General features: G+C 33.2%; 1 protein-coding gene across 1 annotated transcript in view; it reads left to right on the top strand.

The window, feature by feature from the left end:
* Positions 1-13,629, top strand: part of LOC129219291 (CREB-binding protein-like) — a 123,843-nt gene that overhangs the window by 90,237 nt on the left and 19,977 nt on the right. The gene's annotated exons all lie outside the window — the stretch shown is intronic.

The raw sequence follows: 13,629 nt of genomic DNA, 5'->3' as shown, positions 1-13,629 counted from the left end.
AAATAGGCTGTCTTTAATGATATTTAGAGTCAGGGTGTCGTTGAGGCCCGGCCATTTTTCAAAATCTCCAAAAAATGTAATTTCAAACGTACTTCGATGATGTTAGGGGATAATGGTGTTTGGGAGATCTCTGCCGAACAGTTGGCAACATTGAAACCCCTGAAATCGAAATTTTCATACCCTCTGTGATGTTTACGGGTAGGGAAAGCTTTTAAAGGCGGTTGCTACTTCCTAGGAAAAAGAGGAGAGGGGGGGGGGCAATGTAGTTTGCTAACCAATAACACTGGCTCGGCCCAAAAAAAAAAAAAAAAAAAACTTCAAAATGCTTCTGACATTCTTACTGACTCGAATCTAAAATGACTCCCTGAATAAAAATATGACCCTCCGTTTTCCCCCTCATGCACCCTATTTTTTTTAAAAAATGGAGCCCCCCCCCCCCTTTTTTTTCAGTTTCCGCAAATTTTCATAGCCACTATTTTTATTTGGAAAAAGAAGCGTTATATTGCCCATTAACACCCTTCTGAGAGACTAGATAGGTACCAAGTTCAAAAGTAAGAACGTTGGGAGCCTCGTGGAGATATTCTGCTACTAAAATAACTTAAAAATAATCAAAACCATTTTTTCGAGGAATTGTTTTTCAATTTCTTCACTTAGTTTTCGGCATGAAACTTGATTTGAGACTATGAGCAGCCCCATACCCGAAGAAAATTTAAGGTTGAGATAGATATGTCTGCTTTGCATTAGGAGCATCGTATTTTGCATAGTCGAATTTGCATTGCAGATCTTAAGAACCTTCCCGTATTATTAATTTTTCTCTTTCACAGATATAATTGATATTCACAAGATCTTAAGTATACTGGTAATCGAGTATTAATAAATATTTATATTTTTGTTGATGAAATCCCCCCCCCCCTTATTTTTCAAGAATTGAAGCATATCTAAGTTCATTTTTAATCATAATTATATCGGAATGCAAGTTGAATAATACTCGAAGGTTCTCAACTGAAGATTTGCGATGCGACTTAGACTATGCAAAATGATAATTCCATTTTTTTTTCTTTCATTTTTGTGTGTGAAACCTTTTTTGGACAAGTCCTATACTCTGTTATCCCGAAAAATCATAGTAAAACAAACCTCTAGGGAAAAGGTCGGGTTTGATGATTTTTTTTTGTTTTTAAATATTTAAAATGAGAATACCCCCTTCCCCCACGAGTCTCCCAACTTGCTCCAAATATTCCTGCTTTTGAACTTTGCACTTATTAAGCCCCTCAGAAAAGTGTCGATGGCCAACATAATGAATCAGTCGAAAACTGAAAAAAAATTGGAGGGCAACATTTCCAAAAATAGGGTGTGTTGGGGGAAACGTTTTTCATATTTGGATTCAGGGGGTCATTTTACATAGGAGACATAAGAAACGTAGGAAAGTATATTTTTGAAAAAAAAAAGTGTATTCTAGGGGCATGGTTCGTACTTCTTAAAAAAAAAAAACCTTAATTTTTTGAAAATTTCCTTAATTTTTTAAAACTATACCATATTCAGTCTCCTTTTTCTCTTTTATCTCCTCATATCTTCATCTTACGCGAGATTTGCCGAAAACGTACGTTTGGAAGACATGCCAACGACGTCAAACACGTGTTTCGCCGAAAATTGCGTGCCTTGTTTGAGATTTCAATCTTTTTGCATCCTGCAAAATATTTCAATCATTTTTAATGTTGGAAGGTTTTTTATCATATGTATCTTCGTATCTGCTTATTTTATCCAATATTTCAAATATATTTTTATTTTTAAAATTAATTTTAGAAAAAAATGCAAAAGACAATAAAAAAAAATTGTGATCCACTCTCAGTCTCAGATTGAATTGAGACTCGGCATGGTTACTTTTTTATGTAAGAAAGGAAGCTTTCCAAATATTCATGGTGAATTTCTAATGGTTTAAGTTACGCTTTACAGGCTGGAAAATTTTTCGGAATTTCATGATTAAATGAAGCAACTTCTTACCCCACCTTTAATGGCGTTAACTCGCCGTTAAAGACAGCAATTTTCATCCATCATACCTTGACGGGTGGCCCTCTAGCAATTTTTTTTTTTTTTTTTTTTTAATCCTGAAATAGTATTATGAAGTTTTTAAAACCAAATTATTAGCTCCAATGCAAGGAAAAAGGATAAGCAATTATGTATTTTTTTATTTTCAATTCTCACTATCTCACTGTGAAAAGTATGTTCTACCTTATAAGGAGAACTGAATGTTTAACTTAATTTGTAAATTTTAACTATACAAACAAACTTAATTTTGAAATTTAAGTTTTCATTTTTTTTTAATACCTTAAATTCAAATGGTTTTAGTTAAAGATAGTTTTCTCTAAAAATATAAAAAAAAAACTGACATTGAGTGCTGCAGCTAAGATTGAACTCTGGCTCCATCAGCCCCTCTCTTTCAAAATTTAAATTTATATATAAATAACAAACTTGAGAGAAATGGTGCAGTATAGTAAATTTGTACAAAATTGGATTTTAATAACAATAACAAATGAAAAGCAATAATAACAAAATCATAGTTTAAATACGGGGTGTCCCTCGTATAGCACGGTTAATTCAATCTGTGTAGTATCGAAACCGTGTTATACGAGACTTTTAATAAATAGCTTTTTGACTCATTTTTTAAGCTAATTACTCACGTACAGATCATAAATCATGTCAATATCTTTCGTGATATATCAAAACCGTGTTATACGAGATTAAGAAATAATATGAATCAAGGAATGTGTACTGTGTTGCATCGAAACCAAGTTTTAAAGTGTAAATTTTATAACAGCTGAAATTTCGACATTATATTACATACAAACAAAAACTGGCAACCAAAGCATGTAACGACCCCCTAATCGAAAATTAAAAAGAGTTGTTGTATACGATACAACTTAATTATTGTACTTCCCTCAAATTAAAACTAGGATGCACAACAAGAAAAACCTTTATCAACTTGCCTTACTAAGAACAAAACGCATTCTATCAGAAAAAAGTTCGATTTTTTCTACAGCAATTAAGTTCGTCTGAGCAACAACAACAAAACAAAATATGAAGTAAAATAATTTGAATTCTCATTTTATATTTTGTTTCAAATGCATTTTTTATTTATAGTTTACCAAATTTAGTTTATGTTTATTTCTAATTTTATTTTCTTACAATACATTGGAAACAAAATAATTTTCATCTTTTTGTTTTTAGGACACTGCAATGAGAAAAATGTTAAAATTAAGGATAGTATTATACGGGAAAACCAAACCTTCGAGCCAAAGAACAATTTTTCCCAAAAAAATTTCATTAAAACAAAGTAAACTTTTTAGAGTTATAATGATGCATTTTCTAACAGTGTATTATGAAATACTATCTTTCAAAATTCGTGTGGTAAATTCGAGTTTCGAGCCGTGTTATATCGAAACCGTGTTATAATAATCGCAAATTCGGTACCGTGGAATATCGAAGCTGTATTTTAGAAGTACCGTATTATGCGAGGGACGCCTGTATCTTGAAGAAAAACGATTTTAATTCTTTTCCTTCAATTTGCCTCTCATTCCAATAATGTATGCCGAAAAAATAGTATACAACTAATTTTCTACAGGTATCCCCATTTTCCTGATTTTTTTTTATAATCGAATTTTGGGAAATAAATACAATGCTTTAAGAGCGATATGTGCCATGTATTGCGTTAATTACTATCCAGTCATTTAAAGCATAATTCATAAGGAAAAAAAAAAATCGTATTATCTTTGAGACTGGTTATGGCTGTTCGCCATTTTTTGTTGAATTTTGGAATGTCATGGACTTGAGGGGCTATTTTGATCTCATCCCTTTTCTGCTTGATTTTGTGTGTGTGTTTTTTTTTAATTTCCTCTATTTTGCTCTCTGACCACTCTCATCCCTGTGATGTATGAAACTTTTATTCACTGATAATAGGATATCCTAGTCAATTGCACCTCCCCCTCCTTTTTGGAAACAGTATTACGCATTTGTGTATGTGTTTATATAATATTTATCAAGAACCTGGGCCCCCAGTGCCAGGCCCCCCCCCCCTGGAAAATTTTGAAATGGTGTACCTAAAGGTATCGACTAGTTTCTGATGAATCCTTAAAAATTTTTGTGAGTAGTTAAAAAGTCCTTAATTTTCACTTTTGAAAATGAGTATGAACCCTGGGGGGGGGCAGCACAGGACCTCTCTAGTTGTGCCACTGCTTAAAGGTGAGAACGCTTTCAATTTCGAAACTTAATTTAAATTATGTGATTCTGTGAACATACTCTATTTATTCTTTTCAAAAGTGTCCCAACTTTCGGCATCCAATCACATGGGTCATAACTCTTATGAAAACGGTTTTTGTTTTAAATATCGAGGCATTAGACACGTTTCTTTTTTGTCGATCCTTTTATATAAGTGAATTCCAAATAAATATAAACAAATAATATTCCAAATAAATATGAACAAATTATCTTATATGGTTTAGAGCTTTCAGGTCTCTTTTTCATGTTGATTTTAAAATCTTAATTTTATAACATAACCAATGGTTAATATTTTAGTAATTACTTTTATGCAATTACAAAATGTTATTAAATAAAAAGATGTGTGTAACATTCTGTTTTATTCAAAACGTTTTATCCAGGTTTCAAATGCATTTTTTAAATTTTTTGTTCATTAGGTAAATTATGTCAAATACTTCATCGTAAGCGGTAATGTAATTATTCAGACGGTAATTACGGTCTAAAATAAGTTGTTATAATTTCCAAGGTTTTTTTTTGCGTTTCCTGAGAATTTTTGTGTCAAAGGAAAAAGTGTGTGTGTGTATATCTATGGAGTGAATTCGTAAATTTCCCAGTGCCGGAAAGCCGATCGAATCTTTAGTCGTGATTAATTTAATGTGCAAGGGAAATGCTTTTCCTGAAAACCAGCTTTTGGATAATCTCAATAGGGGAGTTGCAACCTATTAAATGTTCATATTTTGGCTATTGGATATTGTTAATTGACCCTCAAAACTAAAAAATTCACCATCGCCGAATTTTAAAACACCGTGGTTGATTTTTAATGAATTTTTAAAAATCCACGCGCAAAAGTGCGCGCTTCTGAAACGTCACGAGCCTACGTCACAGGGCGCGAATGGGCAGCCTTCCGCCGAAGATCCCTTGTTTTCGCTAGGAACATTTTGAGCGCGCTGATATTTTTATTTTTTAGAAATTCAATAATCCTTTTGAACACACTATGGAGACCGGATTCGTTAAAGCACAATCTAAATAATCTTCCTCGTGTAACATCAATGATGATATTCAAATATTTCCGAGAGGATGAGAGGTTTAATGTTCCAGAAACGCGAGGAGTTAAATGCGAGAAGATAAGCCTTTTACGTTTCGTCTTCGAAGTCGAATGCGTGACCTTCGCTTCTCCCCTATCGGAAGAGGGCATGACGTCACTTCCTATGCCATTTGACGTCACAAAAGCTTGAACTTTAAAAATTAATTAAAAAAAAACTACTTATCGTATCGCAAAAATTTTTTCTCCTATGATGTTCATACATGTTGTTCTATCATATAAAAATAAAATTGAAAAATCGAAAACTTCCCTATTGACGACGCAAGACGTAAACAAGTTACTGGAGATATTAACTTTAGGACTCCAGTGACGTGGTAACGTCTGGCGTAATTGAATGGGGGGGGGGGAGGGGGCATGGCGCAGACTGCGCCATTGAAATTTTTAGGTGGCTGTTTTTTACTTTTGGGGTTGGGGGTGCGCATTTGCTCTTAGCGCTCCTGGCGCGAGTCGACTGTATATTACTCTTCAATGGAAAAAAAGAATGTTGAAGTACAGACGGACGGATCCCGACGCGAGGGATGCGTTCCAAGACTCCTCCCGTAAGTCAAAATTTCGCGTTGTGGAAAAGTGTTGCGTTATGATTTTTTATTAACATACACAATCATTTTAGACATTTTAAAACTCATTTTGACCATTTTTAACTATAATTACCGTTTCTTACATAAAGAGCTGAATTTTTACCGTATTTTTAAAAAAGCTGCATTATTCAACATAAAATACTGTTACGATGCACAAAATCAAGGATCAGTGAGAGAGAGAGACATAAAAATAAAACAGTACGATATGTGCAGTATGTAGTAATAATAAAGCACTGCACTGTAAGAGTACTATACAGTAGATACAATAAGTTACATTTATAACTTAAAAATTGAAGATGATTTTTGCTGCGCAATATGATCGTCTTTCCACATATTTAAATACAGTAGATTCGCATTTACTTTTGTAACATTTACATCTTTGGTAACACCCTTCTTTCAGGGTACAAGAGCAGATTCCCATTTCATATTGTTTGCATTTTGCTTAAACATTATGCGAGCTTCATATTAAAACGAAGGTTGTGACTTTTAATTGTACGTATAAAAAATTCACGCATACCTACTTTTCGTGCTACCTTTCGACCCACTTCCCAGTTAGTTCAAGCGTATCAATAATCTTTACCTTTTCTTAAATTGTCGCAAACTTTCGCTTTTTGTTTCCATCTTCAAACTTTACAGACCAAGAGCTTGCCCCCCAAAACGCGATTTATCTCTTTTATTACGGGTGGCCGGTTAAAATAATAAAAAAATGTATTTAAAAAACTTAGGCTCTACAACCCTGCCCCCCCCCCCCCCCCACCTTATTTCGGGCCTCACGCTGCGTGGGTGGATAGAAGGTAAAAATAAAAGGAAAATATTAACGTGATAAGTTAAATGGTTAAAATTATATAATAACATTAAATTAATAAGAAAAAACACGTTGCAAAACCCCCCCTCTCTCAGCTATGTTGGGGCGAACGTGGTGCCTCTCCCCAGGGGAGAAATATCGATTGTTAAAATTTAAAAAAATGATAACTGTTGTGGGGAGGATTTTCATGGTATTTGTTTCATCATTTTGATTGCCCAAAAAATCCCTCACCCCTCCTGTAGTTATGGGCCAATTTGTCAAAGTTTTTGTTCCTCTTCATTTGGCTCGAGTCGAGTACTATTCGAACTTTCGCATAACCGCTTAAATTGTAAAAAAAAATTGGAAAATATTTATTCGTTGAAAAAAAAAAAACATAGCAACCCCCCCCCCCGCCCCCCAGCTATTTTGAGGCGAAAGTGGTGCTCCCTGGGGTGAATTATCGGTTGATTGAATAAAAAAATATCTCTTTCGTGGGGGGGGTTAATTGCAGAACCCCCCCCCCTCAGTTATTATGGGGACAGTTCTCAAAAGGTGGGAGCAAACACAGACCTCAACTTTGAAGCTTCAACACCAAATAACTTTCATTTTAATTAACTCAAAAATTTTTTAGTTAAATTATAATACTGTATAGAGACAGGAATTGACATAAATTATGGAAAAGATGCTCTTCAAATGCCCTTAAAAAAATATTTTCTTTGCTAAAAGGCACAATTTTGGACATACCAAAACGTTAACTGAGCAAATGTACCATAAAATTTTTTTTTTTAATTTCCATACGTTTAAAAAAAAAATTAAAGGTATGAATCTTACACTAAATAATTTTTTGTTCATATTTTACACAAATAACAAAAGTAAAGACAGATTATTTACTTTGTAAACGATTTTAGAAAAAAGTAAGTTTGAAATTTGATGCATGTCCAAAAGCTACGATCTTTACAATGCTATTATTTGAGAACTAAGTATATGATGTTTTCGTTTTAAAGGTATTTATCGATCCTCAGAATCAATTTTTAATTGTTTAAAAGTGTTTTCATAAGCTTTTATGCAGTATCTTAGAAGAAAAGTAATTTTTCTTTAACATACATGTGAGATGTCCAAATAGCGTTACGATCTTGACGCCGATAATTCTGTCCGTTTATTCATAATTTTTGATGATCCACTGTCTTCTAGCCTCAATAAAAAAGGTTATTATAATGTTATCTTTTTAATCCATTGGTATTTTACATAATTAATACGTTACACATTGAACAATACATAAATTACAGTGGAAACATGGCTGGTTATGATCGTAACGAAAGACATTTTGCGCTCAAATCGCCAAGCAAACCTCCATTGGCGACAACACACTATACGAAAAGCTAAAGGTTACCAGAGAGGAATTCCAGTTTGACAGATGTAGTTACGGTAGTTTGTCGTCAGCTGCACCAGTTTTGGCGACTTTATCACCTGTGCTAACATTTCCCCCCCCCCCTCTTTTATTATTTTAGGATTTTTTTTTCTCTTCTTTCTTTTGGAAACATAATTTAATGATCTCCAAATAGAAATACGAATTTCTTTTTTCAATAATTTTTTTTAGACTTCGTTTTAATTCTTATGACATTAGAAAAATTATTCATTATTAAAACTGATGACACTTTTTACATTCTTTCTTAAAGCATATTTTGTTTATTTTTCCTTTAAAAATGTATATGTCCCAATAAATCAAACTACGAGTTTGTATAGTTATTTCCATGAAGCTTTTTTTTTACCTTTCATCAACTTCTTCAAAATCATTCCAAAACTTTATTATATGTAAAGAGCAGCATGTATAGCCATTCAAGTACTTCATTAATATCCTCTTTATTATTAAATTGCAAAATTCAAAAAGTAGTAAATAAAATTTTCATTGGAAAAGTTAAAAATCAAATTAACAATTGTGAAAAATGGTGAAACTTACATTATAATGATGTCCAAAATCTGTTACCTACAGACTGCTGATTTAATTTGCTAATTTACAATTTTTACAAATACCTGCTGTCTTTTCATGTTCATATATTGTGTTCTAGGTATGCATACTATAGAATAAAAGCAAAATTCATGTCAAATTTGAAAATTTTTGAAATTGCTCAAAGTTAACTTTTTTGTTCCCACCTTTTGAGAACTGCTCATGTGTCTATTGTCTATTTGACAAAAAAAAAAATGAATTTAGATTAGAAATTTGGAAATATTTTTCAAAATAAAAAACAATTCAGCGTCCGTACACTGCTTCTACCATTCTGTGTTCTGCATGAAAAAAAAAGGGAGGGGAAAGGAGACAGACAGACGCCTGTGATGATTTCTTGCTGTTTAGAGGGCAGTTTCGGCAGTGATCAACTATAGACAACACAGTCAAGTCGTTATAGCTTTTTTTTTTTTTTTTCGGAGCACGCTATACCGCATGCTTTTAACTGAAAACGTTAAATTCTTTTTTCTATAGTTTGATGATTTTATATTATAAGTGTTTTAAAGTGTATTTTTAAGTGTAGCAAGCCACCAGATGAAAGATTGAATGTTTTGACCGAAATTTCATTTGAAGAAATCAAGTTTCTAAAATTCGGAAACATTTTAAACTGAAATACCGTGATTTAGATTTTTCCGAGTTCTTAACAGAAGTTTCTTTTTAATTAGATAGACACTATCACAACCAATGCGCTGAAGGTATATCTATATATATATGTAAATGAATGTTTGTCTGTATGTCATCCATGAACTCAAAAACTACCCGGCAGATTTGGCTGAAACTTTCACCGTTTGTTATTTTTGGTACTGGGAATGTTTATAGACCAGTTCGAAAAAAATCCGATCGATAGTTCCTTTTTTATTCCAATTTAAGTCACAATCCATTGGATTAATACGAATAAAATTATCTGCTGCAGAAATTAATTCGCGTGAAAGATATCATTGATAAGAAGTTAGCTGTTGCCATTTTTCTTGAGTTTGAACAAATAAATTCTTTTTTTATTGTTTTATGGCTTTTCATGCAACGGGGGATTTAAAACGTTTTCTATTTGATATTTTTAGCGATTGATTGATCTTGCAAACTGCGTGAGTACAAAATTTGAGTATAGTCACGGCTTCACTTGATACCTGGACCGATTATTATGAAAATTGCTATATATATGTATTTTTCCACGGAGAAGGTGCATAATATGCTCATTGAAGCCACTCGCCACCAGGTGGCACTGCAGAGTAGCAACTTCTGCCTCGTTCAACCGATTGTCATGAAAATCAGTATAATGATGTATTTTTTTGTTGGCGTAGCAACGCGCGTCGGGTATAGCTAGTAAATCTATATTTATTACCAAATTATTATTTTTAAAATTAATTTAACGCATCGGTAAATTTTAAAAATTTGAAATTTTCTTTAAATTATAAATCTATTTTAAATAGTTCGATGCAAATATATAATATTTACTATTAGATTCACTGAGAGATAAAATTTGAACTTCTCTGGGGCAGCCAAAACTGAAACTAGTTTGGTGTATACAGCTGGATTATTATTATTTTTTTTTTTTTTGTTTTGTTTACTGAGGTTTTATTCGCTATATTTAATTTCTTGAAATGCAACTGCGTCCTTTTTTTTTTTATTGATTGTGACTTAAACTTTATTTATTATGGTTTGCTGTACACACTAGTTTTACTGATGAAGAAGAACAAATATTACTATTAATTTAGTTTTAAAATATTTTGTGATTTTTAGTTAACTATATTTTTTTCAACATTTTTTAAAAATAGACATATTAGGGTGGTTCAAAAAAACTTGGGACTGGGGAGTCCAGGACACTTCCTTTTTTTTTTTTTTTTTTTTTTGACTTAATAAAATTATGCTGTAAAAGTTTTAGCTTCTTACTTAAATTTTAAGACTGTGCTCAATGACCCCTCAATTTAACATAAGCATAGAAAATGTCACTAATTTAGAAACATTTAATTTCCCCATCTGTTTTTTTTTTTTTTTTTTTTGTGAATACTTATTATTTTACTGCAATGTAAATGCATAATACTCGTGTATGCTATAATATGTAGCGGTTTTTTTTTCTTTTCATTTAAATGTATTTTTTAAACCCCTCCCCATACTGATGAAGTTTGGGGGATTGAGTTGAGCACCCTCTTTCAGTTGAAATAAGAAACTAAAATTCTTCCAGTATTATGCTATCCACAAGTCAAAAAATATGAGGGGTGTCCTGGTATCTAGGAGAAACTTTTTTACATGTATTTTTGAACCACCCTAATACATATATTTTCTTACAAAAAATTATATTTATACACTTCTTTTTTTGCACAGTTATAAGCATGCTAAAATTTACAAGTAAAAAAAATCGTTATTGCATTTTTAACTTAAAATCACTTTTATTTGTGAAATAGACCCATAATTACTGGGGAGGGGGATTTTTTTTTTTTTTTGCAAAAAAATAATTAAATGTACTACATTGTAAACCCCCCCCCCCCCACGGAAGTGATCATTTTTTTATTTAATCGATAATTCACCCCTGGGGGGAGCACATTCGCCCCAAAATATCTGGGGGAGGGGGAGATCTGCTACGTTTTTTTTAACGAATAAATATTTTCAATTTCTTTTACAATTTAAGCAGTCAAGCGAAAGTTCGAATAGTACTCGACTCGAATCGAATAAAGAAGAGCCAAAACTTTTTTTGACAAATTGACCCATAATTACTGGGGGAGGGGATTTTTTTTTTTGGACAATCAAAATAATAGAAGTCCCCTGTCAAATCCCCCCCCCCCAACGAAAGTGATCTTTTTTAATTTTAGCAATCGATATTTCACCCCTGGGGGCACCACGTTCGCCCCTACATAGCTGGGGAGGGGGAATTCGCCAATTGTTTTTTCTTATTATTTTAATGTTATTATATAATTTTTAGCCATTTAACCTATCACGTTAATAATTTCCTTTTATTTTTACCTTCTATCCACCCACGCAGCGTGTGACCCAAAATTAGTGGGGGGGGGGGGGAATTAGAGCTAAAGTTTTTTTAAATACATTTTTTTTTTATTTAACCGGCCACTCGCCATAGAAGAGATAAATCGCGTTTTGAGGGGGGGGGGGGCAGCTCTTGGTTATTAGATGAAACAGCGTGCCTAGGTGCCACAATATTTCATCACTTTTCATATTTAGAATAAATAAATGAAAAGTGAGGAGTGTTGATAGATACACACTAAACAAAGCTATGTTATAGTGCGGTGTGTGGGAACTTCTTGCACAGTCATTAATGCTCAAAGGATGAAAGTACATTCACGACGTCAATGTTTAGTAGTCAATAACAAAGCCGAAACTTAGCATCACTTATTTTCGTGTTGAGAGCAAAAAATTCGCTTTAGCTCTACAATTCGTTGCTCCTGAAAAACTCGCGTTGTAGCGGGAGTCAACTGTAACAATAACCGTCCTGCATTTTTTGTTGACTTAAATGCACACCTTGCACGATCACTATGAATGAAAAATATGTGTTTTTTTCCTCAGGAGGCCTTTTCGTTCGAGATGATGCAAGACCATGTGGTAAGTATACAAAGATCAATCGACTACAGTGGACTAAAAGTAAGTTTAAATAATTACGACCGCCGCTGAACCGCTGATAATGGCGTAAACACTGCTTGATTTATTCCTTAACATGCTTGTACACTTGATGAATGGTATTGCACATGATTTCTCTCACATTGCTCAAAATATGTATATTCTACTGAGTGAACTGTGGGGTGAAGAAGAAATGCCTAGCAGCTAATATTTCTCAATGGTAACGTTGTCAACCTGCCAAAATTTAAATTGCTAATGTTGCACGGAAGCGTGAGCAAACGGAAATGTATAATAGTATTATTTTGAACGTGTTAGTATGTTTGAAAAGATCACAAAAATATAAATGTTCTCCATACTATACGTTATATTACAAGTACGTTGGAGGGTGTTGGATCTTGCTCATGTTTTTTAAAATATTCCATACCTTATCGAATTAAAGAAATGTTACCTAGAAATGGCAGAAATCGTCGATACAAGTCTGGTGGCTCGGATTTTAACATTTTGAAGAGGTAAAGATGCAAAAAACCTACGGAGCTACGGGATTTAACCCGGAAATTTTTTAGGAAAAAGCCCCAGAACTTAGGGGATTTTTGGAAGTAAACAAACTTGATTGTGTAAGTTTTTTCAGCTCATATCATTAGAAAAAAATCTTTTTTAAGGACTTATCTCAGTGCTATTATTAAAAAACGCTAAATATACAAATAAAACATTTGGATTTACAATTACAGATTAGTAGTGTAGCAATCCGCATGTAATATGTAGTCTTCGTTAAAAGAATAAGGACATTTTCTTACCCTGTGTAGTCGCGTAGGAAGAAATTTTACCCTGGAAAGGAGTAGGTCTCTTATAAAAAAAACATACATACCAGTGCCGTACTAGCATGGGTGACACCTGAGTGGTAATTTGTGGGGTATCCCCCCCCCCCGAGAAAATTTTCAAATTTGTGGTCTTAAAAATGCATTTTAGCTTAACATTTTTCAAAAACTTGCAATTCTTTGGGTATCACTCCCCAGACAGGTGAAGCACGGGGCGGATCGCCCCCGTAGCGACGCCACTGTATATACCCAGTTTTAGTTCTGAATGGGAGGAGAAAGACACCCTTGTCACCCCCCAGGGGTGGATACAGACTACCATTTTAGGGGGGTCAGGCTAAAAAGAATAGCACAAAATCGGTCAGGAATAGGGCTCCTAATAGGCATAAACGTTTCGAATTAATTTCATAAGCAATGAAAGAAGAAAATTCTAAAATTTACCTTTGAAAATAATTAATGAATTAAAAATATTTCTGAAATTGTTTATATTTTATTCATACAGTGTTTGAACACAATGTGGATGGATACTAGGATACTTTTGT

This window comes from Uloborus diversus, chromosome 3, assembly GCF_026930045.1.
Source record: "Uloborus diversus isolate 005 chromosome 3, Udiv.v.3.1, whole genome shotgun sequence".
NCBI lineage: Eukaryota > Metazoa > Arthropoda > Arachnida > Araneae > Uloboridae > Uloborus > Uloborus diversus.
This window is presented reverse-complemented; position numbering and strand designations above follow the sequence as displayed.